Source organism: Megascapheus bottae, chromosome 30 (genome assembly GCF_031878675.1).
Source record: "Megascapheus bottae isolate mThoBot1 chromosome 30, mThoBot2.hap1, whole genome shotgun sequence".
Taxonomy (NCBI): domain Eukaryota; kingdom Metazoa; phylum Chordata; class Mammalia; order Rodentia; family Geomyidae; genus Megascapheus; species Megascapheus bottae.
Window position 1 is genome coordinate 6,765,924 of NC_143538.1, and position 27,869 is coordinate 6,793,792.

Sequence of the window (27,869 nt, forward strand, 5' to 3'; positions counted from 1 at the left end):
TTTTCTTTTTTTTTTGTTTTTTTTTGTTTTGTTTTTGCCAGTCCTGGGCTTGAGCTTAGGGCCTGAGCACTGTCCTTGGACTTTCTCAAGGCTAGAGCTCTACCACTTGAGCCTCAGCACCACTTCTGGCTTTTATCTATGTATGTGGTACCGAAGAATCAAACCTGGGTCTTCATGCATGCTAGGCAAGCACTTTAACCACTAGGCCAAACTCCCGGCCCTTTATGGCCATTTTCGAATGTACTATTAACCTATGTGCAAAGGTGGGCAGGAGGGGAAAATATATAGAAAACTGAGATTTAAAAGCCAAGAAGACAAAGACCTAAAGTATTTTTGTTCTGTTAATTTAACTCCATACTTTATAATAGTGAAGATTCAGAAAACTGACACAAAATGAAATTTTCTCCATTTTGATTGTTGCATCTACCTGACTTGCTCATAATAAAATGGAACCCATGCCTTAAGGCCAAGGAAACTGTAGACATTGTTCAAAATCTGGCCTATTAGCTGTTTTTTGTGAGTTAATTGTTACTAGGACACAATTATATACATTTATTTATCAGTCATAGCTGATTTCACACTCCAATGGCAGAGTTGACTATTTGCACCTACATGGTCTTATAAGGCCTCACTCCTTAAAACAAACTTTGGTTGTTCGTACCATGAAAACAAAATAATGTTAAAGTAATGCCATTATAATAGGAAATGTTACTGTTTATAAGGTAAATGGGTGTTGTATAAAGAACACAGATCATACTTCAGGATCTAATTGAAAAAAATGAATTTTTTTGGCCGGTTCTGGGGCTTGAATTCAGGGCTTGGACACTGTCCTTGAGCTTTCTCAAGGCTAACGCTCCACCAGAAAGAAATGAATTATAATGAGAAAGGTGATATGGATAGCAGCATATATTTAAGAATTTAAATCTTCTGTGGACAAACTTACCAAAATAAAGGGAGTATTATAGTTTTAGAATCCTAGCAATTGCCCTTGTTAGACTAAAATAAGAGGAGGAAATATTTATGAATGCTCTCCTTATTTAAACTTGTTTCTTAAAATAGGTTGGGAAATGTAACCAATGTTTCCCTGGTGGACAAAACAGTTTATATTCTAGAAATAAGCAGTAGTATATAGTAACCTCACTTCGGTGAAGTAGAAATGCATTTAAAATTTAGATTATGTAGAAAATTTAAAAAACACTTAGTACTGAGATTTTATTCCAACCTCAAAGAAGAGATCACTACCAAGAAATTCATGGGATTACATTTTCTATAAGATGGCATCTCCATGTCTGTGAATGTCAATATAAAGTTCTGGCTCTCTGTTAAACATTCAAAGTTGTTGGCATCTTAATCTTAGGTTTAAGCATTGGAAAAGAGGCAATGTACAATCAGTCCATTTCTGACCAAGAATGAGACCCATTATATTCAACCAAAAGGTAAACTGGATAGCAAATGTTCAAGGTGATCTTATTTAAGTCCTGCCTAAAATTGTGGACTTTCTTACTCAAATGAAGGGGCAAATATCTTACAAAACTGTACACAGTAATCACTCATGGAAGTAGAATGCCTTATTATCACCTGCAGTATAACAAAGGTCACCAAGAAATTTCACTAATTATGTTGCTCACACAATTTTTGTATTTGCAAAGCAACATGTAAATAAAATACAGTAGGAAATATATGGCAATAGAAGCACAAGATATAATGAGAACATTTGTTAAATATTCAAAATTCTAGGCAATTACTTGCTGAATAGCAGGTCACTTTCTATTTCCAGGGAGTCTTCTATAAAAGGTGTGAGATATACAGATGGAGGGAAATCCCAGAAAGGATAAATAATGGCAATACTTAAGTGGTGTGGATAAAACCATTGCAGAAATTATGTGTGATGCACATGTCCAAAAGTCTTCCACCTGGAAGAGTACAAATGAGGAGATTGCAAATGGAAGCATCCCTTTAAAATGGATATATTTAATTATCTATTGGCATAAAAAAGAACCTCACAATGTTAAAGTTTAATAATCCTTAGAAACATAAACAGACTTGATGAAAATGTTGAAACTCTCATGTTACCTCCTTTGTCTATTGGTTGTGATTTGAGTCTCCTATCATACAATGTGACAACTTCTAGGGGTAAAATATACGTACAACTTTAGGATTTATAATTCCTAACTGTGTAAGAAACTGCTAATAGTACACTGTATATTTCACAATCTTCTGTTCCAGAAAAAATCTGATTTTCATAACATCAAAATAGCTATTCAATATGTTTTCATGGATGTTCCCTTTACAAATTCTAGTAGTACAATAGGAAATACCTTGTACTTCAACTATCAATATCACTAAACACGGCAATAATAACAGATCTTTACTTTTTTTGTCAGCTTGGGACTTGAACTCTGGGCCTGGGAGCTGTCCCTGAGCTCTTCAGCACAATGCTATCGCCCTACCCATGAGCCACAGTGTCACTTCCGGTTTTCTGGTGATTAATTGGAGATAAGGGTCTCCTGGACATTTTAGTGCCTGGGCTAGCTTTGAACCATGATCCTCAGATCTCAGCCTCCTGAGTAGCTGGGATTACACGTGTGAGCCACCACACCTGGCATCTCTACTTGTTTTGCGTGTACATGTACTGGGTTATGAGCACTGTCCCTGAGTTTCTGTGCTCAAGACTAGGGCCCTACCATTTGAGCACAGCTCAACTTCTGCATTTTGGCTGGTTAACTGAAAATAAGTCTCAAGGAGTCAGGTATTGGTGGTTCACGACTATAAACCTAGCTACTCAGGAAACCACCAGAAAAATGAAAGTGGTGCTATGGCTCAAGTGGTAAAGTGTTAGCCTTGAGCAAAAAGAACACAGGGAAAGTTCTCAGAACATGAGTTCAAGCCTTCAGAGTGACAAAAAGAAGCCTCAAGACTTAGATAACGTTGTAATTGAAAAATCTAGACAAGAATCTGCTTTATAATCAGCGTAGCCAAAACAATTTCTAAAAATAAGAATAGTCCTTAACGAACTTACCTACAGGAAAAGTGTCTTTGGTCCTTTGGAAAGTGGCTTGTGAAAGAAAAGAATAAGGAATGTTTAAAATATTTAAAGAATCCTAGATTGTGTCTTTATAGAAAAGATGTTAAGACTTTTTTACCTCTTCAATACTGTAATATTCTTTAGCCCTTGGGTCTGTTCACATTGGCCATCTACTAGTACTAGAAATATCTTAAATTATATTTAGTAATATACTAACTTCAAATTGGTGCTTTTATTAACACATACATTACATGCAGCGAGCCCTGTTTGATAGTGACTTTGTTTTGATAAGACCCTCTTACTCGTTCTCAATTTGCTTATAGTCTCGTTTTCTATAATCATTTTCCAATGGTATATCTCAAAATAGTTATTATCAACTAAAAAATTTTAAGGGGGGCGGGAGTTTGGCCTAGTGGTAGAGTGCTTTGCCTAGCATGCATGAAGACCCAGGTTTGATTCCTCGGTACCACATACATAGAAAAAAAGCCAGAAGTGGTGCTGAGGCTCAAGTGGTAGAGCTCTAGCCTTGAGAAAGTCCAAGGACAGTGCTCAGGCCCTGAGCTCAAGCCCAGGACTGGCACACACACACAAAAAGTCCAAGGACAGTGCTCAGGCCCTGAGATCAAGCCCCACGACTTGCAAAAAAATTTAAGGCTGGTGGCCTAGGCATTTGGCTAGTGGTAGAATGCTTGCCTAGCATGTATAAGACCTGGGTCTGATTCCTCAGCACCATATACATAGAAAAAGCCAGAAGTGGTACTGACTCAAGTGGTAGATCTGTAGCCGTGGGAAAACACAGTCTTGGAGTTCAAGCCCCAGGACTGAGAGGATGAGATTCCATCTCATCCAGGAAACTTGGCCATCATCAAGAATGCAAACAACAAATGATGCAAATAGCATGGAATAATGAACCCTATTACACTATTACTAGGAACATAAACTAGGGCAATGACTATAGAAGGCTGTTTGGAAATGCAAACAAACAAACACAGAACTTCTCTATGATCCTGAAGCACCAATCTCGAACATTTGTCCAAGAAATCACAAACTAGGAAATAGACATTCACACATTCATGTCCACTGCTGCATTATTCACCTCAGCCAAGTCATGAAAACAGAAACAATGACTTAAGTAATTAGTAGATAAGAAAATGAAGAAAACGTTGTGCACATATGTACACACACATGTGTATACACATAAACACACATCATGGAAATTCACTCATCTTTCATAAAGAAATATGTACAAGAATACATATGTATGGTATATATGTATATATGTGCATTGCAATAAAATTGTACATCAATCAGGAGACATATGGCATCTGCAGGGAAATGGATGGACTTAGGAAAAATTATATTACGTGGAATAAATCAGAATGAGAGACAAGGGGCACATGCTTTTACTCATAAGTTAGATCTAAATTGTAAACACATATTAAAACGCATGTATATATACACAATCAGACTCAAGTATGGTACACTGAGTGGAGGATTCTTAAGGAACAATTCCTCTTAAACAACTATTGTGCTGCTTAATAAAATGAGTAACAGGAAGCTGAAGTGCATTTTGTTGGGTAAAGATTAAAGGGTAGATGAAAAGGAAGAAGAATGATAAGAAAATACAAGCATTTTATTCAATGTATGTGAAGTACATATATAAAAAAGGAAACAGGTAGATTGGGGAAATAAAAGGGGTTGTGAGACACGAGGAGATGGCAGAAAATTATAATGTGCAGCAAGATGCATTGAATGGAGACCTTTCTATACAACTGTCTGACACACTGAAGTTCAAATTCTAGTATCTTAAGGGATTAAAATACTTGGATGTGATGGCCCATTTCTGTAATATCAGAAATTGGAAGGCTGAGAAAGATGTACCATAAGTTAGGAGTGGGTGGGGAGATGGAAATGGGGACAAAAATACGAGAAGGCTCGGGGCCGGGAGTTTGGCCTAGTGGTTAAAGTGCTTGCCTAGCATGCATGAAGACCTGGGTTCGATTCCTTGGTACCACATACATAGAAAAAAGCCGGAAGTGGTGCTGAGGCTCAAGTAGAGCTCTAGCCTTGAGAAAGTCCAAGGACAGGGCTCAGGTCCTGAGCTCAAGCCCAGGACTGGCAAAAAAAAATACGAGAAGGGGTATTATTGTATGAGAAGTAATCCACCTAATACCTGGCGAATGTAACTGTAGTCCCTCTATACATTACCTTGACAAAAAAATAAAATAAAAATTAAAAAAGATGTATCATAAGTTGTAGGTAAGTTATATGCTAAAGTACACTAGGCTACATAGGAAGGCTAAAATACTCTGTATTATACTGGTAAAAACAAATACTCAAGACTAAGAAATGCCAGAAAAGTAGTCCCAGAACTGTTGTAAACTCTGAATGACCTAAGATGCTGAATTGAGTACAAACACCAAAATTAAATGTCCTGTCAATCCCGGTGACAACCCCTAAAAACGGAGGAGAGCGGGAAGATCCTTTCTATTTTGTACTGGTAGTGCCTAGGGACTGTCTCAGAAGCTTTTTTACTCTTACCACATGAGCCACTGCTCCATTTCTAAGTTTTGTGGTTAACTAGAGAGAACAGTCTTATGGACTTTCTTCCCACAGCTAGCTTGGCACCACTATCTTCAGATCTCAGCTTCCTCAGCAGCTAGGATTACAGGGATGAGCTACCAGTGCCTGGCTGTGATCAATTTTATTTCAACAAGTGGGAGGAACTAGAATAATTATGACCCCCCAAAAAACCTTTAATGAAAAAAAAACTTCAATGAAAAATACCACAAAGGGGAAAAATAACTGTAACTAATTGCCTCATAAGAGAAGTCAAGCAAGGGTATAATAACTAACAGGAAGCTAAACATTTCTAAATAATGTATATAAGGAAGCCATCTGAAAACAAGGCCAGACAATAACAAAATACAGATGAATATCCCTTGTAAATATTCTTGTAATATCTATTATTCATTCATAATAGAATAGTAGCAAAGTAGGATAGTTTCAGTTTTCTTTTTTGTCAGTCATAGGGCTTGAACTCTGGACCTGGGTGCTGTCCTGAGCTCTTCAGCTCAAGGCTATTGGACTTCTACCCCCTGAGCCACAGTGCCACTTCCAGTAGCATCAGTTTTTCTAGTGGTTAATTGGAGATAAAAAACTCATAGACTTTAGTGCCTGGGGTTGGCTTTGAACTATGATCCTCAGCTCTCAGCCTCCTAAGTAGCTACAATTACAGGCATGAGCCTCTGCGTCCGGCTTAATTTCCATGTTCTAAGAGGAAAAATACCTCTTTGAAGGTTAACAATATAATGATTTGATTGTAGTTATACCACTAATGTTTATGCTTTAAAAAATTCTTAACTTCAACAATAAGGAAACAAGACTTTGCATTTTTTCTTTTCTTATGATTCTGTATTCTTTACCTTCTATATGGTATATTCCTGTGCATATCTGTGGGAGGTTGGGTAGAGGGAACAGAGCTCTAAGGAAAAGGAGTGAAAAAATAAAGCAGAGGAGGAGCTAACTGGACAATGATGAGAATGAATTTTGCAACTCATGGGTGGAGATGGGAGGGGGACGGGAATAGGAGAGAATGAGAAACAGATGATACTGTATGGAAGAACATGTACTTTTACATATTCAGAGATTACTCATAGGCATGTTGAAAGAACAAGAAGAATCAGTATAAAGAAATCTAAGAAGCCAAATTTGGGGATTTGAAGGCAACCTGAGTAGGAAAGTCTATGAGATTAATAGCTGCTAAACTTCTACAAGAAGCCAGAAATGGATCTTTGGCTCAAGGGTTAAAGCCTAAGCCTTGAGCAAAATTAGATCAGAGACAGTGGACAGTTCTCTAGTCGAAGCCCCAGAATAGGTACAAAAAATTCAAAAATACATACAAATATGTGCTCAATCATCTATAGACCCTGATTGTGTATTGCTATGAAAACATTGAATTATCTCAATAACTACTTTCAATATTGCAACATAATAATTTGATTAGAAACAGACATACCTTGCAGCTGGATAAGAAGACTCAATGTTAAAAAATGTAATCACTCCTAATTAATCTATTAAACTGGATGGAAATATTACATGTGAATTAGACAGGGAATATTCTGAAAAAGAAGAGAAATGAGATAGAACTCAATGGTATAGGTAATAAAGCACAAACAGAAGAGCATTTATAGAAAGTGAAAAGGAAATGTACCCAGTTATAGTTGCTAGTTTTTCTACAATTATGCTAGACCCTATGAGTCACCACAGTTCAAGTCATGGTGAACAACTGGAATGTTTATTGCATTAACACCACAAGGACAAATGAAATGAAATGACAAAATAAACAAAAATAAGGAGATGTATGACATTAATGTAACCACATTTTGAAAGAAAAACACAAAACTCAAGTTTAAAAAAAATCAAACAAAATGGCTGTAATTCAGTACATGATTTTTGTGAAACAAAAGTAAAAAACAAACACATTTCATTTGCAATTCATAATAAAATTAGTTACAAATAACCTATTGAAACTAAGTAATAAAGATATTTATTACAAGAGAAATAAAAATAGAAAATAAAGTAACACAAATGAGTAACAGGCAATATGAAGATAATTTAGCTTAGCACTGACAAGTCAAAGCACTCTCTATGCACTATGCTATCACAAGGAATTAAGAATATATGGTTACCAAGTCAGAAATGAGAACTGATTCAAAAAATTTAAGAAGTTAGTCTGAGAGAAGTTACTTAAATCTAGATTTTTGCAAATAACATTGTGAATTGAAAATTAAGCACTTAAAAAGTAAAAATATAGGCCAGGAATTTGGCCTAGTGGCACAGTGCTTGCCTAGCATGCACAATGACCCAGGTTTGATTGCTCAGTTCCACATACATAGAAAAATGCTGCAAGTGGTGCTACGGCTCCAGTGGTAGAGCTCTAGCCTTGAGAAAGCCCAAGGATGGTGCTCAGGCCCTGAGTTCAAGTCCCAGGACTGGCAAAAAAATAAATAAATGTAAAAATATAGTGGGCAGTCTGAGGCTGATGGCTCACACCTGTAACTCTACCAGCTCCATAGGCACAGATCTAAGGATCACAGTTCAAAGCCAACCTAGGCAGCCATGGAAAGTCCTTGAGAATTTATCTCCAATTAGCATCAAAAAGCTGGAAATGGAAATGTGGCTCAAGTGGTGGAGAGCTATAAAAGCATAGGGACAGCACCCAAGCCCTAAGTTCAAGCCCTAGCCAGTGGACCAACACTACAAAAGACTAAAATATTATTTTAGAAATCTTTTTAAGAACTATACAGTTAACAATGCCTAAGGATCAAAATTGAAAAAAATTTATTCTTTCAACTTTTTTTTGTTGATTGTGGAACTTAAAATCTGGCCCTAGCATTGTCCCTGAGCTCTTCAGTTCAAGGCTATCACCCTACCCCTTAATCCACAGTGCTACTTCCATTTTTCTGGTTGTTTATTAGAGATAAGAGTCTCACCAACTTTAGTGCCTGGGCTGGCTTTGAACCATGATCCTCAGATCTCAGCCTACTGAATAGCTAGGATTACAGGCATGTGCCACTGCACCTGGCTCTTTCAACTTTTGAAACAATTTTGAAAATTATTTTCAAATTTACTCAAGCAATAACTATATAAATACATGTATTTATCACTTCACACTTATGGATGCACTGTTAATTCCCCCACATTGAGGTCATCGGTGTACTAATGTCTCCATATATCTAGCTCTTGAGATTTTCTCCAACAATACTAACAGTATTTCCTTCAAAGGCATCATTTCAGTCTCTTTCCAAAATGAGCTTTCTGAGTGCAGGTTTTCTGATCAGCAAGATCTATCCTTCGCCACTCATGCCGAGTGAGAACTGCCTAAGCATTATGAGAACCATCTTCATTTTGGAGACTCAATTAGTTGAAAAAGAATGGCATAAGGTCCTTTTCAATAATCACCTAAAGAGACAAAGTAAGGAAAAGGGAAAAAGTGTCATCACAATAAGTAAATTATATAAATTTGTTTCCATATATTTTTATTGTAATTAATAGAAGCGTTACATTATATTTACCAGATAGAAGGTGCATTACTTCACAAACATTGATACCCTTTCTCATGTCATGGTCCCCAATTCCCTCCCCCGCCCCGCTCATCTTATTTCCCCCCTTCCCTATCCAATTTCAAATAACCAATTAAGCACATATAAAATATATCAGATAACAAGGTGAAATATTGTAACAATATGAGATAACCAAGGGACAGCAAAAGAGATGAGAGATAACATAGTACATTAAGGACAACAATCAGTCATTATATGGCTTTTGTTTCTATATCCTAGAAGTCCTTACATTTAGGGTCATACTGTATGGCCTTATATATCTAGATTTTGTTCTAATATACAAATCCTTTTTGGAATTTTCTATCAATAAGGGAATCAGACAATAGCCCTAATTTTACAACTTCATTGACTAATATTTACTTTGAATAATTTGCCCATATTCTCACAATTCTCTTCATCTACAGCATTCATATATAGAGAGATCATATGTAACATACATAAATTCTCTTAACTAAAAATCAAGCATTAGCATTCTAGTAAAAACAATAGAGGAACTAACACATTTCAGAAGAAATAGTAACTACATTACAGTATAAAAACCCTAGTGACTATGATATAATACACTTATCAATCATCATAATTACCCTTACCATAATTATCATAATTACATTTATCGCGATTGCCAGTACTGAATACTTACTAGAAAATACCAGATATCCTGATTCTAGACTCTTATTTTTTTTTGCCAGTCCTGGGCTTGAGTTCAGAACCTGAGCCCTGACGTTGGACTTTCTCAAGGCTAGAGAATGATAAATTCTTAAGGCTACCACTTGAGGCACAGTGACACTTCCGGCTTTTTTTTATGTATGTGGTACTGAGAAATTGAACCTGAGTCTTTGTGCTTGAGAGACAAGCATACTACCACTAGGCCAAACTCCCAGCCCCTCCAGACTCTTCTGATATAACAAAGTGATTATCTTAGCTGAGTTTATATTCTCTCTATATATAGGATATATATGTATAAAACTATTACATAAATAATATATAGCAACATAATCTGTATTTAAAACAATATATAAGTATGCATAATATAAAATAGGACAAGAACCACTATCAATTAAAATATGCACTCAGTGAACCTTACTATCTATCTTATTTCCAGTGGAGCATTCCAAGGTAATTTTGGTGAGGGAACACATGAAGGAAAATATTTCAACAGATCATGAAATAATAGTGGGTGAATCTTAGTAATAAAAAAATGACTGTTTGCTCATCTCCAAACAAGAAAAAATACTATAAGATGAAATACATACCACACAGATGAAAGAGCAAATACAGCAGATAAGTGGGTGTCCATGTTCAATAGTTTTAGAAATTTCTGTTAATAATTAAAAACAATTCTTCCTTAATCAATTTTTTAGCTGAATTGACATTACAACTTCAGTGATCACTAACTTTCAGTATCAAAACTCCTGTATGGTACTTGTATTTTTAATCATTATACAGTATTATAAACACAAATATCAATTTCATAATTCCCAACAAAGATGACTGATCATTTCCTTTATTATATTAATTATGCTAGTATATTAGAACATGCATAACTTAAAGAAAAAGATCATTCCATTTATCTATCTTTTTTCTATAGCATATTTTTATAAACTATTTTTTTCAAAAGATCATTAAGAGCAAGAGAAGTACCTTGATTATAAAGCAAATATTTTTCTACAGTATTTGAGGCTCTTGGTACTATACCCAGAACTTAAAAAAAGTCAATTACTTAATTCTTCAGTATGCCACAAAATTCTGAAGTGGCAAAACTCAATGTTTGCAGCAATGTTAAAAATCCTTCTTATTGAGTTCAGTTAATGCACGACTCCAAAACTGCAACAGAAACTTCTTTTTGGTATAAGACCAGGACTTGAACCCAATACTTTTGCTCACTGGCTAGCATTCTACCAACTGGCCATGCCGCCAACCCCAGAAACTTCTTACCTATGGTTCATAATGAAGACATGAAAACTATAAAGGTCCTCAAAGGGAGTATTCCTTATGATTTCATCATTAGCTCCAAATATGGCTTTCATTATGGTCACCTAAAAATACAATATAACAAGAGATGGATGTAAACCAAATACAAATAAATTCAGATATCCTTACATTGGTTAGGCACAAAAATTTGACCAGCAAAACAATTCAACCAGTTATGGTGCACCTAACTTCCACATTTTCAGTTATTTTGTAATTTGGGTTTTAAAAATATATATGTTACTAAGGATTGTATCCTGGGCTTCATACATGCTATATAAGTGCATTATCACTAAGTTATAACCCCAGGCTATACTTCATTTTAAAGCCCACAAACACTGAAAATATTTAAATATTTTCCCTTTTTTATATTAAAACCTTGAAAATCCTTGGAACAGAAGTTTAGCCACATAAAAGGAAGCAAATAAGCCAGATACTTGTGGCTCACGCCAGTAATACTAGCTCTAGGGAATCTAAGATCTGAGGCTCCCATTTCAAAGCCAGCCCCAGCAGGAAACTGTGAGGCTTTTATCTCAAAAGAAAAAGAACCAGAAGCAGGGCCATGGCTCAAGTGGTAGAGCAACTACTTTGAGCAAAAAGAAGCACAGGGACAGAGCCCAGGCCTTGAGTTCAAGCCTCAGGACCAACACACACACACACACACGCACGCACGCACGCACGCACGCACGCACGCACTCACGCACGCACGCGCGCGCGCGCGATCTGTTCTCTTAGCACCAAATTGTATAAGGGAATGAGATTAAGCCTAGTGGTATATCATTTTTGAGCATATATGAGTCCCTGATAATAAACACACACACACACACACACACACACACACACACACACACACACACACACAAGCGATCTGTTCTCTTAGCATCAAATTGTATAAGGGAATGAGATTAAGCCTAGTGGTATATCATTTTTGAGCATATATGAGTCCCTGATAATAAACACACACACACACACACACACACACACACACACACACACACACACACACACACAAGCGATCTGTTCTCTTAGCATCAAATTGTATAAGGGAATGAGATTAAGCCTAGTGGTATATCATTTTTGAGCATATATGAGTCCCTGATAATAATCCACAAACACTGTACACTTACACTCACACAAATACATTCACATCCACAGACAGAAAAAAAAACCTGAGCACGTTCAACTTATCCCAAGTAAGACCTTATCAACAATTTATTTATCTAATTAATATTCACAATGTCTATGCCACTATGAAAATTAAACATTTCCAGAGAATTTTAACATACTAATTTCTAACTTAGTTTTAGTAATAAAAAAATACAATTGTTTGCTCCTACCTGAAATTTCATCTTCTCCTTTCTTTCTTGGAATAATCAATATCCTTTTCTGTACTGTAAAATTTGATGCAAAAGTTTCTATGTTGAATGTTCTTCACAAAATTATTTGTAAGAGCTGCTAGGAATATAAAGTTGGATAACACAACCAAACGTTCCCACAGTGTTGATAAGCAGGGATGTAAACAAACACCAAGTAATTGTCTCTTTCACATTTCCTTAAGTGTTCATTTGTAAATGCTTTTATAAAAATTTCAATGCAGACAGAAGCATTCTTCCTAAATCTCATCACTACATAAGGGAGCATAAAAATCCATATACTAGTCTAGATAATATTCTAGTCACATATAAACCATTCATTCCTTCTACATTTTATCATGTAACAATTTGCAAGTATTTGTTTTGCATTTGTTCAAAACTTCAAATAGAATTAAGAAATCATTCATATTGTACCAATGATATTACTTGACCCTGAAAATGTCATTACTCATACTTTGTAACTCAAAACATTTCAGTTAGAAAGACCCAAGGAATATGCATAATTCTGCAATAGAAAGCTAATCTATTGTGCCCATTGACAATTCTATAGAATGCCCTTTCATTTTGTAATATTTCAGGAATGAGTTACATTCATGAGCATGCATACATTAACAAGCTAAAACCTTTTTAGAAAGCTTCATTCAATGGTGAGTATTCCAGTTACTTTCATATTTTCATACCTCAAGTAATAAAATTTTCTTCTTAGCAAATCTTTGGGATATGCAATTGTTAAAATTCTACTAGGCAATTATAACATTTTGGAAATTTTATATACTTTCCCAATTAGATCATCTTATGCAAACTGCTGTTTTAAAAATGTTTCATTTTATACATTGACCAATACAACATAGAATCCTTTAAAGAAATTTTTCTACTTTCAATATCTGCAAGCTTAAAAAAAACACAATGCTGACAAAAGTACAGCATGCTATCACTCTCACACACTCCAGATATTGAGGAAATCAAATGTATTTCCATGAAATAAATAGCTGGTGAACTAGATACAATCTGAACAAGTTATATATGGTAGCATACACCTAAAATCCCAGCTATGTGGAAGGCATATATAGTAGGATTATGGTAAACAAGCATCCAGAGGGTAACTGCAGCATTTTTAAGTAACAATGATTTTAGCAAGTTAATACAGCATAGCAAAAATAACAATGATTTTAGTGATCTAAATTTGTCAGTAACTCCTTTCTCACAACTTTTTATTTCTAAATATTAAAATACATCTCATTGTTTCTTTAATAAATTATTTTTCTAATGAAAAATTTCATCAAATAGACTAAGAAATCTCCCCCAAACCCAATATAAAACATCAAAGTGGGACAGGGATAAGAGACCCATTATTAATTACTACTGCTTTATAAAAAGCATTTTCAGGAATCATCTTAAGTATATTTTTTATGCCAGTCCTGGGGCTTGAACTCAGGGCCTTGTTGCTATCATTGTTTTTGCTCAAGACTACTGCTCTACCACTTGAGCTAGAGCCCCACTTCTGGCTTTTCAATAGTTCTTTGGAGATAAGAATCTCATGAACTTTCCTCCCAGGCTGGCTTCAAATCATAATCCTCAGATCCCAGCCTCCAGAATAGCGAGGATTACAGGTATGAGCCACCAGCACCCATCCCTTCTATGATTTTAAACAATGGAAAAGCTAAAAATTTATGCTTTAAGATTCTGTGCATTTTGAAAAACGATTTTGTAAATGTCATAGCATTGGTTATTTACAAATTTGTCTTGAATGTTGTCATGCGGCCCAAGTGTACACGGTAATAATTCAGAGGTAGAAAGATGTTTATCTTAAAAAATATTTCCTATGATGATTATAAAACTATCCACAATGATCTATCATCAATAAAACTACCAAATCATGATTATAAAACTATCCACAATGATCTATCATCAATAAAACTACCAAATCATGATTATGGCTTTAAATATGCAATAAAATGCATACTACACTAAGCTATGGCTAAAATATAATCCTTTGCTTTGGGTGAGAATGCAAACTTGAAAAGAGATACCTTTTCAAATTTCTGCTTTTCCTAGAAATCCAACAAACATATAAAATACACCAATTCGCATAAACCACTTAATCTAATACATTAAAAAAATCAGATACAAAGAAATCATGAAATTTCACAATGACTTATTTATAAAACTATACTCTGTGAGAAGATTCTGTACCATCTAGAAAAACTAGATGTGAAAATTAAACTTTTGTATTTGACTATTATTTACAAAGTTGTCTTGAATATTGTCATGCAACCAAGGGAACACATACAAAATTTCGTATTGTTCCAAAGAGGTAGTACAAAATCTCAAAATGTAATCAATTATATTTTAAAAGCTTACAGTATCGAGGACAAAAAATATTTTTGGAAGCTGGAAAATATATAAAGGCCAAATCTCCAATGAACATACCTGTCATTTTTGTTTAATTATTTTGAATATACAATTCTTACTTGATAAAATGGCCAACTATTCTATGGAAATGAGGTAAGGCTCATTGTCTTGTGATTTCTTCTCTACTGTCCAGGACATAAATTTTGTGTAGTTTCATGAGCCTACTTATGATTTAGTAAGTGCCACCTTAATTGCAAAAGACAATAATATTAAAAGTACATTTAAAAAATTGAGACATTTAAAGTTACTAGATTCATAAATTTTAAAAATTAATTATCCCATTATTTACAAAGTTATGTTATTTTTGCCAAGCAATAGATGAACACAAAATAATGTAATTTATGGACTCTAATTTAGAGACTTTAGAGACTTCAAGGAAAATGAAATGTATCATGAGCTTTAGTGTCTAGGAAAATAACTTCACATTTCTTTCATATCTCTTTCCAAAGATATATAGAGATTTACTTCTAACTAAAACTGCAGCAAAAACTATTATTTCTTTTATTGTGTGTCAGTCCTGAGGCTTGAACTCAGGCATGTGTATTATCCCTGACCTTTTTGCTCAAGGCTAGTGCTCCACCACTTGAGCCACAGCTTCACTTCTAACTTTTTACTGATTAATTGGAGATGAAACTCTAATAGACCTTTTGCTAGGCTAACTTCAAACCACAATGTCAGAGCTTAGCCTCCATATTAGCTAGGGTAACAGGCATGAGCCACTGGCACTGAGCAACTGTATTTTTATAATATGCAAGTATATATACAAATACCATATAAATTCAAAGATTATGTTAATGAAATATGCATTTTTATCTTTCATAATCACATCAATACAATAAAAGCCATCACAAACTTCTAATAAACATAGCAGAGAAAAATATATTTGCTTTCTAACCCTCTATTTGTAAATAATACATATACTTAAAATTGTGAGAAGCTATTGAGAAACATCTATGAACGTGTTTTAAAGAATAGTGAGCTCAACCCACCCATACTCTTAAAATCCCACCCATACTCTTAAAATCATCTCAATGTTTCAATTGATTTAATAAGTGATCTAAAAATATGCATGGCCACCATCTCTACAAAACAAAAGCAGAAATAAATGAAGAGGAATACCTATGGAAGTCATGAGACTAAATTATCAATTTTTTCCACATTCCTCCCACCACAAAGCACTCTACACATCTTGAAACAAGCAAATGCTTGCATTAATATATGTACATGAATAAAGATTCTGAGTGGAGGAGATAAAACATAAACTGACTAAGCAATCTATAAAAACTACTCAATTCTGAAGCTTCTAAACATACAAAAGGTTCATCATACTGACAAAATACAAAATTTCACACATATACAAAGATACATAGTATATGTATAGATGGCACATTACAAAATAAACTTCCTCATAAATAAAAACTAAATCAGAGGGGCTAATACTTCTCTATGTCCAGGACATTTTAACTATCATGTAATATTAAAACTGTGTATGAAGAAATCTTGGAAGCTAGTTACATAAGAAACTCGTGTATTATTCATGTAACCAACATATGCTGTACAGCTCTTCAAACCACTCCACAACTGAATAAACACGGGTAGCATGTTTAATAACAAGATAGTCAATAAAATGGGAAAATATAAATTTACCTTTTTTTGCAAATATGTCACTCTTCTGTGTACTCTGATAAGTAACTTTACAAATCTCCCCACAAACAAAAATGAAGCAAATAAACAAAGCCTACTTTTTAAACACAACTCATTAACTAATGTTTACATCATGGTCAAGCAATGCTTTCTTTTTTATAAAAATATTATAATATATTCCCATATAGGCCAAATAACCACAGTCTAGCATTCATAGCATATCAAATTAATGTTTCTACTATTTCAATCAATTATTCCTAAAATATAAATATTCTGTGTATAAATATAAACTAGAAAATAGCATTTGCCTCATCATAATCATAAAAGTCTTCTTACAAATTACTGCTGTTTTATGTAAACATAGGATATGTTTCTGAATTCATATAAATCTATATACTCAGGATATGTAGGTAAGATATCTTCATAAATCAAGCATTGCAGTTATAATTTATGTTTAGTTTATACTCATATAACAAAATTTCACATAAGCTGCTCAATTACTTATAGTTGCTCTAAAAAGTATTGGGGATTGAACCTAATTTTCACTTTGCTTGTTTTGAGAAATGCATATAGAATATCTCCTACATTTTAAAATTAATAGGTTCTATAAATAAAATGTCCCAATAACAAGCCCATGATCATAGGCTTGATATGCCACTGTTAACATCCTCTAAACTGCAGGCATATTCAACAAAAATCATTATTATTTGAAGTCAAATCTCACTGAGATATAGAAATGTGTCTTACTAGTGCAAATGGACATCATGAAAATTTTTAGGTCCTACAGAAAACTATGTGTAAACAGATCTGAAAGCCACCGGAAATCTCAACAAGTTTTTCCAATGACATTTCATGTTATTGCATCAGAGTGGCATTAACACACTATTCCTCCTTATAACATTTCCTGATACACATACTACACAACATAAAAACTGAGACCACTGATCTATTAATCAGAAAAACTAAATTTCCATTCAATTCTTTTTTGCAATGTATACTGGTTCCATCTCGAAATCTTTAGTTATTTACAGTTGTGTCTGCACAGATAGCAAATCAGATATTAAAATCTTTAACCTCATCATATTTATAGCAAAGTATTATATGTATATTTTTATATAACTCCATCATCAATAGGTAATTTATGTCAGATAACCTACACAATCCTTGGGAGGCTATTCAATTTCCCAATGGCAAACACAATCCACTTCACATTAGATAATACATGAAATATATAAATCCTCAATAGCCTCACACTGAATAAAACCATGTAAAACTTCCTTGGGAAACTAGTCTCTCAGAGCCTAGTATTCTAAATCTACCCCGATATTTCATATATTCACATCTTAAGGTTACCTAATAAAGATGAGGTTAGAAATTCCTCTGAGCCAATACACAGAATTGTATTTGAGCAATTTAAGCACCCATCAAATGCAAAATATCAACCACCTATCAACAACACATTCTTTTTGTCAACTATATAATGAAGAATAAAAATGCCCACTTAATCTTGAATGTTATTGCTTGTAAATTGTATGTCTTCTATAATTTCACCATGAAAATCTTACTCCATAGAAATTAATCTTAAAAAAAAATCCCATTCCAGTCAGGCTCCAGTGGCTCACACCTATAATCCCAGCTATTCAGAAGACTAAGATCTGAGGATCTCTGTTCAAAGCCAGCCCAGGCACAAAAGTCCATGAGACTCTTCTGTCCAATGAAACACCAGGAAACCAGAAGTGGCAGTGTGGCTCCAGTGGTAGAGCGCTAGCCTTGAGCTGAAGAGCTCAGGGAGAAGGAGAAGGCCCAGGCCCAGGCCCAGAGTTCAAGACCCACAACCTACCACAAAAAAAATCCCATTTCATATTTAACAACTGCAAAAAGTACCCCAGAAGAACAAACACACAACAATAATCTGGGCTTCTGTTTCTGTCAGTATGCATTAGAACACCTATATATTTAGCAAACTCATAATTATCCATTTCCACATTAAAAATTTAAATGCAATTATATTTGGCTACTTTATCCATATATTAACATAGAAAATTAACAATATTCCCTTGTTTTCAACCACCCTTACTACCTCATAAAGAAAGCCAAAATTAAATTCCTTTCTAAGGTAATTTTCACTGGGCATCATTTTAGAAAATTTCCTAGAAAACTACCACTTATATTTTAACAGCCACTTAAAAAAACTTAATAGATGCATGTCCAAAACCTAGGCATTTGTTTCTTACCAATAATGTCTTAAGAAACTTATAAGATACAATTAAAATACAAAATACAATTAAAATATATCATTTAGATTCTAAGAGGCAATGAAAAACACACATGTTCATTTCTCAATACCATTATGAAAGCACTATTCCCTCAGATATTTAAATAGCTTCTTAAATTAAGCACGTCATGAAAAGCTACCAATATTTCAAGATTTATAGCTGTTTTGTAACATTATTCTATTTTCAGAAGAAAATAAAATTATTTGTTGTATATTATTACGTATGTAAGAATTCATTATAAATTTTACGAAGACAGGCATACAACTAAAAACAAAAAGAGACTTTTCTTGATAAATCAAACCCTCATGCAATGAAACTTAAATATTTTAAATGCAGGATTAAGTTTAAGTCACTATCAATCTAAGTTTCATGTTCTTTTGCTAGGAAGTTTCTTAGTGAATACTAGTGTTTTCCTTCTCTTTCTATCCACATTTATTTCTATAAGTCAGTTGTCCACTTGACTTTATGAAGACTAGATCAAATACTTGAAGTCTCACATAATCAAAATAATTTTCAATTCAGAAGGAAGTCTTTATTCATTTGCAAACTATATTTCAAATGGCATTTTTGAGATGAATCTTCAGTGAAAGTAGCTATGGCATTTTTGAGATGAATCTTCAGTGAAAGTAGCTATGAGTCTAGAAGTGCAGGAAATACTTAGAAGTTAGAAGGATAGTTGCCAGAACAGGTTTCAGTAATAGTTCTATATCCAGGGGTGCATACTTGCACAGCAGTAATCCTAAAATCTCTAAAAGAATTAGAAAATAAATTAATGCTGAGTCAGTCATTTGAGATGTTTCTCCAGTTTATCTGTGTTAGACTTACTAATCTCCCCAAAATTATCCGTGGCAGTGATGTTTTTATTTTTCGTGAGGATGAAATTTATTTTTCACAAGGATGAAATAGAAGTTATGTAACAAAACATGGCTGTAGTCTCCAAAGTAGGAGTTACCCAAATTTTGTCATTACAGGTGCTCTTAACATCATGATGTGCTTACATCATTTTGTGCCACTTGATTTTTTTTTGACAGTCCTAGGCTTGAGCTCAGGGCCTGAGCACTGCCCCTTGTACTTTCTCAAGGCTAGAATTCTACCACTTGAGCCTCAGCACAACGTCCGGCTTTTTTTTTTTCTATGTATGTGATACCGAGGAATCAAACCCGGGTCTTCGTGCATGCTAGGCAAGCACTCTACCACTAGGCCAAACTCCCGGCCCCGCCACTTCTGATTTTTATTGTTGTATTTTGCTTTGCATTGGCTGTTGTGTCATTGGAATTTAGAATTTCACATTGCTAGGCACACACTCCACCACTTAAACCACATTCTTAAAACATGCTCATTGCACATTTATGAAAAAAACTTAATAAAGTTTATAATGTCTTCTCATAAATTAATCTGCTGGATAATTAAGTTACAGAATCTAAAGCTATAAGTAAGAGAATCAAGTCCAAAGTTTATAAATTCATTTTGGATAACAAAGCCTTCAGCTGGAGAAGCAGGGCTGTAACAGTCAGATTGAGTTTCAGTAAGAGTGAAGAGTCTGTCATGAATAAAATTTCTAAAAGAAATTTTTAGGCTCCATTTTAATCCAGAACTAAAAACTACTTTTCTGCTTTCATACTGACAATGAATTGACAATGAAATTGAACTGAGAATGAAATATAGTCATTTAAAAGGTATTTTGAATGTAATTGAAATTATGTATTACTGACTATGATATGTACTACTGACTAGTTTCTAGATACCCTTTTGGTGACTATTTCTTTTACAGTGACTTAAATATAAGATAATACAGAGAATAATACATTTTTAAGCCTAATGATTTTTTATAATGTCACTCTTTTGATAAACAAGTTGAGACCAGTCTGGGCATAAAATTTCATAAGACTCTATCTCATCCAATGGCTGAGATGAGGCAAATACCTGTTATCCCAGCTATACGTTAAGCACAGTGGCTAGTTAGAGTGGTATATGCCTGTTTTCCAAAATAAAGACATTACAAAGGTTAGACAATGAAATGCCATTGTCCAAATGTACTAAATATACATGAATAATTATTTATATATGTATCAAGTTAATCATAAAACAGAAATGTTAATGGAAAAAAAACTGGTGTGCCGTCCCTGTGCTTTTGCTCAACATTTCTGCTCTACTACTTTAGCCACAACTCCCCTTATAGCTTTTGTAGTAAACTGGAGATAAAAGTCTGACAGACTTTCCTGCCTGGGCTGGCTCTGAACAAAAATCTCGGCCTCCTAAGTAGCTAATATTACAGGTATATGTTAAAACCATGAAGCTGTTAATGGGAAAAATATTAAGATAACATTATAATATAGAAATTACATAAATATAGTCACATAGTATGTTTGAACAATTTTTTTCTTGGAATCTTATTGAAATTATATCTTCTTTTAACCTAAAGTAAGTTTAGTTAAAATTGTTGCTGTGGCTGAAGCGGTAATGTGGTAACCTTGAGCTGAAGAGCTCAGGGACAGCGCACAGTCCAAGAGTTCAAGCCCCATGACTGACAAAAAATTGTATTTTGTCAAATTTAATTGAATTTGAATACAGGATACAGCTGGTTCATTATTTGTTAAGTGATAAGCTTTTGCCTTCATGAATAAGGACAACTTTCAATATTCACTGGTCATATTCATATTTATAAGTACAACATAGGAAGATATTTCATTATGTTGTCCACCTATGCAAATCAAGTTACATACTACCACTTTCTTAAAATGAATGCTTCCTGATGAATATAATAAATCTCTTATTCTGTAAGAGTTCTTTTGGGAAAATGACATCTGCCAATTTGAAAATAAGCTCTCCTTACCTGTGAGACAAAACAATTTTAACAATATCCTAGGGATACGTTTCCTATTCTTTCTCTTTGCAAAAACATTTACCACAGTGCAGGAATGAGCTTACTGAAGAAGAATGCTAACTTTATATTGCTTGTTAATTCTGTAAAAGCTCAAGGTTTTTTAATTCCCTGTAATTCATACATAAGGTGAAATCATTTGTAGCCATGTCATCATTTGCAGTGCTAGGGATAGAGAAAAGGATTTTGCACCTGCCTAGGTCAAACTATTTCCATATTTTATACGTAAAAAAGGCCAAAACTTCCCACCACTAATGAGAGATACAAACTATAGCTGGAACAGTGAATTCCATGCTCCACTAGTCCCAGATGACTTGGTCTAGGACAATGATGCTCTGGGATCTCAAGGGCAGCGATGAGGGCCTGTGATTAGGAAATGCGCATCATCCCAGATGACTGCTCAACTGTCACGATTTTCTCAGACTACTTCACATCAAGTAGTCAGGCCATAGCACTAAGAAGCTCAAAGAGAGAGTTCAGGTACTGAGTTCAAGCCTCAAGACTGGAAAAATAAGAAAGGTAATCAAAAAAAGGCAGGGATGGAAGTATGGTTCACGTGGAAAATCTAATGGAGCAAGAAACCAAAGCAAGCCAAGTAAGGGCAAGACCCTAAGTTCAAACCCAAGTGAATACAGACCCCAGAAGCATGATACTTAGAAAATCATTTCTCAGGGGCCAGGAGTTTGGCCTAGTAGTACAGTGCTTGCCTAGCAAGCACGAAGACCCAGATTCCATTCCTCAGTACCACATACATAGAAAAAAGCCAGAAATCGTGCTTTGGCTCAAGTGGTAGAGCTGTAGCCTTGAGAAAGCCCACAGACAGTGCCCAGACCGAGTTCAAGGCCCAGGACTGGCAAAAAAAAAAGAAAATCATTTCTCAGACCTAGCAACAATTACAAAACGTGAATCCATTCCCATAACTGTTTAAAAACTTCTAATAATCCACCTTTATCTTATCAAGATATAGATAATTATTAATAAGGAATTTACACTAATACTTAAGAATGGAACTTGAACTGAAGCAGCATCTCAACAATAAAGTATAAATTTCTTCTTTATAGACTAAATGAAGAAATATTCACAGTGATCATAAACATACTGCTGAACTTTTAACAAGGTTAAGTAAATGATGCTAATTTTCAGGAGGAAATACCTAGCAGCTCCCACGTCCTCACTTTGCCAATTAAAATTCACAATCGATTTAAAAAAAAAAAAGGCCGGCCACTTTGGCTCACGCCTGTAATCCTAGCTACTCAGGAGGCTGGGATCTGAGGCACTGAAGTCCATGAGGCCCAAAGTTCAAGTCCCACAACCAAAAAGAAAAGCAAACAAACAACAAAAAAAGTCTTATGGCCAAGAGTATGGCCTAGTGGTAGAGTCCTCACCTAGCAAGCACAAAACCCTGTGTTTAATTCCTCAGTACCACAGAAAAAGCTGAGCGGCACTGTGGCTCAAGTGGCAAAGTACTAGTCTTGAGCAAAAAATGTTTAAGGACAGTGCCCAGGCCCTGAGTTCAAGCCTCAGAACTGGCAAAAAAAAAAAGAATAAAAAACAACAACAATCAAAAAACAGATTAAGTTGGGTGCAGGTGGCTCATCCCTGTAATCCTAGCTACTCATGACACTAAGATCCAAAGATCAAGGCTCAGAGTCAGCTTGGGCAGGAAAGTCCATAAAATTCATATCTCCAATTAAAACTTACAGAAAACCAGAAGTGGGCAGAGAACTAGCCTTGAGTAAAAGAGCTCAAGGGTAGTTCCTAGGCTGTGAGTTCAAGGATAATAACCAACAAAAAGAGAAACAAACAAAAAAACTCCAGTTATATCTGATGCTCCACAAAATGCAAGTGTACTGATCCAGAAACAACTATACTGTTTTGGAAAAAAGGTATCTTTATAAGCTAGGAGATTATGGTCCAAAGAGAGAATTGAGTCCACAGGACTCAATTGAGCAAGCAAAAAAGAGAGGCTAGGTGTGTGGTTTAGTGATAAGAGCGCCAGTTATGAGCAAAGTCGAAATAAAAGGGCCCTGAATTCAACTCTAGTTTATGGAAAACAATAATCTACTCCATTCTTCTTTCTCTGAAAAATATTGATGAGAAAAACCTTGTGAAATTTAGTTTAGATACAAATATTTGCAATAGTTGCCACTTGAGTCATTGACACTTAGGCTAGATTTCAGAGTAATCACATTGAGCCTCATCTCATCATGCTCAGTAAATATAGCTCATCATAAATCCAGCCAAGGTCTTCAACAAGGTATGTCTCAGCAATTATATACAAAAGGAGATGCCTGTTTATAATCCCAGCACTCGGGAGGCTGAGGCAGGAAGATCACGAATTTAAGGCCAGTTAAGTTAACATGACTATACTCTACACAAAAGGAATCAAACAACCAAAAACACCACCAACAAAAAAGAAATAAAACATGTGATAGCACAACTCTAAACTTGTTGTAAAGGAAATGGGACCAAAGGACAAAAAATTCAAAAGTATACTGAGACATTAAAAAAGGGGGGGGACTTAGCTGGGGCTGGTGTCTCACATCTGTAATCCTACCTACTTAGGAAGCCAAGATGTGAGGATCAAGGTTCAAAGCCAATCGTGGGAGGAAAGTCCATGAGACTCTTTTCGCCAATAAACTGCCAGAAAGTGGTGCTGTGGATCTACCGGTGGAGCCTTGAGCTGATGAGCTCATGGAGAGCACCTAGGCCTAGAGTTCAAGCACCATGACCAACACAAAATAAAAATAAACTTAGAATGTAGGAGAATGACAGGAGACACGTTGAGCCTATACAGAGTTCTAGGTTTGATCCTCAGCACATAGGAGGAAAAAAGACAATGAGACTGAGGATGCAACCAATCAATCCTCAGTATCAAAATAAGTAAATAAATATTTAAACTAGTTAGTAAATTTCTGCCCATGTTATCTTGTTCAGGAAGAAGAATTATCAGCTCTATGATAGTAGATGTAAAACAGAAGCAACGTAATTCAACTGAAAGAGAAGGAAATGTAAACACATGAAAAATAACTTGGCAGGTAGTCACATGTACCCAAAGACAGACAGACACAGACACAGACACAGACACAGACACAGACACACACACACACACACACACACACACACACACACACACACACAGAGCAATCTTCCAGAATGACACTGAGATCTTGAGTTTCACAGACTAAATCCAATCTATTCTTTCTGTTCTGCTGGTTTGAATCAAACCAGCACATCATTGGTCCAAAACCTTATACAGGGAAGAGCCCTAGATCTTCAAAATCCTGTGAAACTTAGAAGGAATCTACAAGATAAAACTTTAAAGCTAGCCAAGATTGGTTCATGAATTTTAAGATAGAATGGCTATAGCACTAAAGTACAAGGTGAGGCAGAACGTGATAATGTGATACTTTTGCAAGTTTTCCAGAAGAACTTCCTAAGACAACTGATCAAACAATAGATTTATCAATGTAGAAGAAATAATCATACAAAAAGGGTTGCCATCTATAATTTTCAAAAAAAAGGTCAATCCTGTTTGGTTTCTATAAATAAAAGAAAGCATAAAGGACACCATGTATTTATTTTCTAACATTCAATCCAACTGTGGGCATCTACTGTTAAGAAAGATTGCTTTCAAAATATTAATGCTCAATGACAATGGACCAAGTAAGCCACCTAAGGGTTCTAATAAAGTTGTAAAAAGAGATTTTGGGTTTTCATGCTTCTGCCCTAAAATTCATTCTGAAGATCATAGATCAAGGAGTACTTCTTCAAGTATAATAAAATATACTTTTAAGCCTATACTTCAAATAAAAAATCATTCCCTTGATAGATCTGAGAAAAACAAATTGACAACTTTCTACAAAAGATTCAGCATTCTAACACACTATTAAAAATATTCATGGTGTGGCTGGGAGTGTGGCTTAGTGTAGAGTGCTTACCTAGCATGTACGAAGAGTGAGGTTCAATTTCTCAGCACCACATGTACATAGAAAAAGCTGGAAATAGTGCTGTGTATCAAGTGGTAGAGCTCTAGCCTTGAGAAATCCCAAAGATAGCACTCAGGCCCTTAGTTCAAGCCTCAGGAATGGAAAAAAATATTAATGCATGTCAGGCATCAATGGCTCATGCCTGTAATCCTAGGTACTCAAGAAACTGAGATTTAAGGATCTCAGTTCAAAACCAACTCTGTGCAGGAAAAGTCCATGAGACTCTTATCTCCAATAAACAATTAAAAGCTGAAAATGGTGATGTGGCTCCAAATAGTAGAGCACTAACCTTGAGAACAAAAGCTCAGGGATACTGCTCAGGCCCGAGTTCAAGCCCCATGACGAGCACAAAAAATAAATTTATGCCAGTTACTGGAGGCTCCCAAACTATAATCCTAGCTACTCAGGAAGTTGAGATCTAAGGATTATGGTTCAAAGCCAGACAGGCAGAAAAGTCTCTGGGACTCTTACATGCAATTAACCATCAGAAAACCAGATATAGCATTGTGGCTCAAAGTGTTAAAAGAGCTAGCCTTGAGCAAAAGAGCTCTGGGATAGCACTTAGTTCAAGCCCTGAGACAGACAATAAACAAATAAATACATACCTGAAATGCGAGGTATGTGGCTTAAGCCTATAATACACACTTCTTGGGAGGGTCAAGGTTCTAGGACTGCAAAATAGCCTGGGTAAAAATTCTGACATGCTCCACACAGTCAATAGGATAGTAGTAGTGTATGTATGCCATCTCATCTGGTCAAGGTCAAGGCTGGCAGACAATGAAAAGGATATAAAACTGTATTCGAAAAATAAACCCCAACAAAATGTACTGAAGGCCTGGATTACCAGGTAGACCAAAAGCCGTATGGCCATCAAGAAAAAAAAAACGTTGAACTGAGAAGTAAAGAAACCATCTATTTTGTAAGATGTTAATTCCAACAACCATTGGGAGGCTTTGACAGGTTAAAACTTAAAAAGCCTGGCAAGATGGCTCATGTCTGTAATCTACTCAGGAGGCTGAGATCTGAGGATCATGGTTCAAAGTGAGTCCAGGCTCTAAAGTCTGTAAGACTCTCCAGCTAACTACAAGAAAACCAGAAGTGGTACTGTGTCTCAAGGGGTAGAGCAGTAGCCTTGAGCTGAAGAGCTCAGGAACAGCGCCCAGGCCCAGAATTCCCAGGGGGGAAAAATCCCTTCAGTGGAGAGGGCCCAGAGTTTGGCCTAGAACACACAAAGACCCAGGTTCTAATCCTCATTATTACAATACATAGAAAAAGCCGGAACTGCCTGGTACTATGACTGAAGTGATAAGAGCTCTAGACTTGAGAAAGTCCAAGAACAATGCTTAGGCCCTGAGTTCAAGCCCGGGACTGGCAAAAAAAGAAAAGAAAAAGAGCTTAGGCACAGCACTGAGGCCCTGAGTTCAAGCACCACAACTAACAACAACAACAACAACAACACAGCTGGGCAATAGTGGCTTACATCTTAATCCTAGCTGCTCTGGAGACTCAGATCTGAGGAACTGAGATCTCAGTGTTTTGAAGCCAGCCTGGGCAGGAAGATCCGTAAGACTCAGCTCCAGTTAACCACCAAAAACCTACAAGTAAAGCAATAGATTACTAGACTTGAGCACAAAAGCCGAGGGACTATGCCAAAGCCCTGAGTTCAAGCCTCATGATTGGCACCAAAAAAGGAATAAAGTGGGCGGGGAGTTTGGCCTAGTGGTATAATGCCTAGCATGCATGAAGACCCAGGTTTGATTCGTCAGTACCACATACATAGAAAAAAAAGCCAGAAGTGGTGCTAAGGCTCAAGTGGTAGAGCTCTTGCCTTGAGAAAGTCCAAGGACGGTGCTCAGGCCCTGAGCTCAAGCCCAGGACTGGCCAAAAAAAAAGGAATAAAAGATATTGAAAAAGATATTGTAAAAAATCATAAGCTTACCAACAAGTAAGAGCTAATATAGTGAAAAATCCAAGCAAGTTCTATTGCTGAAATATTGCTGATTACTTTAGGGTAGATACTGTTTATACCATAAAGACCCAAATTAAAATATGTAAAACGTCTTTATAATGTCAAAAAGAAGTACAGCTTCATCCATCCACTAAGTATTTCCTACTAACATCTATTATAGGCAAACAACCAAATAAGAAAAATATACAAGAGTTCAATTGCCCTGAC

At 35.5% G+C, this 27,869-nt stretch overlaps 1 long non-coding RNA gene and 1 other non-coding gene across 3 annotated transcripts; both read right to left on the reverse strand.

The window, feature by feature from the left end:
* On the reverse strand, positions 1-27,076 carry LOC150044360 (uncharacterized). Of its 2 annotated transcripts, XR_016533214.1 has the most exons (8): positions 26,299-27,076; positions 12,456-12,509; positions 11,086-11,186; positions 10,404-10,468; positions 8,797-8,989; positions 7,044-7,146; positions 3,020-3,055; positions 1-1,913 (listed from the first exon to the last, which is right to left on the reverse strand). It is a non-coding gene; the product is annotated as an uncharacterized LOC150044360 (long non-coding RNA). The 2 variants fall into 2 exon arrangements; XR_016533213.1 differs by lacking the exon at positions 26,299-27,076 and having other exon boundaries at positions 12,456-19,008.
* LOC150044361 (small nucleolar RNA SNORD64) lies at positions 23,876-23,942 on the reverse strand. The gene has a single exon (XR_016533336.1). It is a non-coding gene; the product is annotated as a small nucleolar RNA SNORD64 (small nucleolar RNA).
* Positions 27,077-27,869: the final 793 nt, after the last annotated feature.